The sequence below is a fragment of the Molothrus aeneus genome, chromosome 6, assembly GCF_037042795.1.
Source record: "Molothrus aeneus isolate 106 chromosome 6, BPBGC_Maene_1.0, whole genome shotgun sequence".
NCBI classification, from domain to species: domain Eukaryota; kingdom Metazoa; phylum Chordata; class Aves; order Passeriformes; family Icteridae; genus Molothrus; species Molothrus aeneus.
Window position 1 is genome coordinate 8,838,988 of NC_089651.1, and position 2,797 is coordinate 8,841,784.

Here is a 2,797-nt window from a genome sequence, read left to right on the forward strand (position 1 = left end):
CCTTCCCATACTTTGCTCCCTTTCACAATCCTCACCTTTTCTGCCCACATCTCGTGACTCTTTGGTTAAACTCAGGGCTTTTATGTCCCTCACACAAGCTCTTTGTGCTGCTAAAGCTACACCGGGCAGCGACCGCAGCCTTTCACCCACTTGGCCATAGAGCAGAGCCTGTTCTCCTCTCTCTGCTGGGGCTGGTTTGAGTCCCAGGAGCCAAAGAAAACTCGGAACAAGCCCTGCCTGAAGCCTGACAGCCTGGCTGGCTGTGCTGCAGGAGGCTGAGAGCAGCAGGGATTATTTCAGAAGCATCTTTCAATGGCTTGTCATTAAGTTACAGTGCAGTTTTCCATGGGATATATCCAGGTGGGGAGTTCTGGGAGCTGATTTTGATTCTTTGTCCATCTACAGGTAAATTCCACAATGGAGCAACCTCCTTTTCAGCTTATTTCATAGAATCAACACAGAATCCAGGAATGGTTTGGGTTGGGAGGGACCTTAAAGCTCACCCCATTCCAACCCCCTGCCAGGTTGGATGGGGCTTGAAGCACCTTCCACTGTCCCAGGTTGCTCCAAACCCCTCCAACATGGCCTTGGACACTTTCAGGGATAGGGCAGACACAGCTTCCCTGGGAAATCTGTGCCAGGGCCTCAGCATCCTCAAAGGGAAGGATTTCTTCCTGAGTTGTACATATGCAGGCCCATCTACAGGACTAAAATCCCCAAATTCAAAGAACTCAGTGAACTTTTCCTTCACCACAAGCAACAAGTTTCAGGTCCACCTTAATGTGGTGTCTGGCTGTAATTTAGTCTGATCCTTGTCACAGGGCTATTTTGAACCAAACTAAATAAAACTTGCATGTCTTAGGAAAACATTCCTGTCATTTCTGACTTTCCTCACCCCACACCACAGGCAAAGATTGTCTAACAGGCTGAAGCCATCCTGCAGCATTAACACCAGGCAGAAACAGAGGAAAGCTCTGGCATGCCTTGGCACAAAGCTAAAGAGGAGAGATTTGAACTGGAAGAAATCCTTCCCTGGGAGGGTGCTGAGGCCCTGGCACAGATTTCCCAGAGAAGCTGTGGCTGCCCCATCCCTGGAAATGTTCCAGGCCAGGTTGGATGGGGCTTGGAGCAACCTGGGATAGTGGAAGATTTCCCTGTCCATAGCAAGGGATTGGAACTGGATGTGCTTTAAGGTCCTTTCCCACCCAAATCCTTCTGTGATTCTATGATTAACCCTGTGGGTTCCTTCCCCTGCTTAGGCCCTGCTCTGCCTCTACAGAAAGGATTAATGATCCTCCCACTTATTCATGCAAAATAATCACAGGAAAAGATTCCTATTGCCAGGAAAGCTGGGGATCACACCTGCCTGGCCCTGGAAAGTGGCCACACGTCCTGTAAGAGGTAGGCAAAGCCTCAGGGAAAGAGGTCTGTGTTGTTTTTTTCCTTGCCACACCACATCTTGCATAACCTAACCAGGAATTGTGTACAATAGAGTGCCCCACGGCAAGGAAAAGATGGCAAAGATGCCATTATCCCACCTGTTAATAAAAGCATGGCCTGGGGCAGCAGAGCTCAACCAGCTCTGCCTGTGCCACAGCAAAGCTGTGAAATCCGGCAGCCACCAGCGGCAGCCCGGCAAAAACAGAGCAAAACAATGCAGATTTTGGGCAGAACAGCAATAGTTCCTTTCTGAGCTCAGCAGTGAATAGTGGGGTGAGAAGTCTGGGGGGAAAAAAGGCAGGAAAAGGAGGAAAAAGCAGGAAAAAAGTGTGAAAAAGAAGGGGGAAAGGAAAAAAAGTAAAAAATAGTAAAAATAGTTAAAAAAGGTTTTTAAAAGAGTAAAAATGGTAAAAAATAGTAAAAGGAGGGGGAAGGAGGAGAAAAGGGTGGAAAGAGGGGAAGCAGGAAGAGGGGTGAAGGGAAAAAAGAGGGAAAAGGAGTGGAATGGGAAAAGGCAGGAAGGAGAGAAGGAGAGAAGAGGAGAACGGAGGGAAAAGGGGGCAAGAGGGAAGAAAAGGGGAAAGAGATGATGAAAGGGGGAAAAAGGGAAGAAAGAGAAACGGGAGAAAGGGGGAAAGGTAGGAAAAGGGGGAAAGAGGAGAAGGAGGAAAAGGGGGATAAAGGGAGGAAAAAGAGGGGAAAGGAGGGAAGTGGGAAAGGTGGGGAAGGGGAGGGGGAGAAAAGGGAGGAAGAAGGAGAGGGCAGAAAAGAAAATGAAGGGAAAAAAAAAAGAAAATAGGGAAAAGGAAGGGGGGGAAAAGAAGAGGAAGGGCAAGAAAAATAACGCGGGAAAAGGAAAAAAACCGGCGGGTGCAGCTCTTTACATCACGAGCCAAAAAATCTCGAGGACACGAAGCTGGGAGCGGGAGGAGGAGGAGGAGGAGGAGGCGAGGGGCTCCCGTCCCCCGGCGGTCCCGGCCGGCAGCCGCTTCGAAAGATCGGGCCGGGCCAATGGGCGGGAGCGGGAGGGCGGCGGGACAGCCGGGATTGGCGCTGGGGCTCGGCTGATCCCGCCGGGAGAGCCCCGGCACCGGGCGGAGCGGAGCGGGGGGGATGCCGGGGAGAGGGGGGCGGCGAGCCGGGCAGGGGAGGAGGAGGAGGAGGAGGAGGATGCTGACTTTGGGGAGGGGGGCGATGCCGGGAGGGAGGAGAATGTCTGGGAGAAAGGATGATGCCGGGAGAGGGAGGGGATGCCGAGGGAGGAGAATGCCCGGGGAGGGATGCCCGAGAGGGGGGTGCGAGGGGGCGTGTGGGTGGAAGGGGCCGAGCTTCCCTCAAAACACAGGGCTATGTGCGA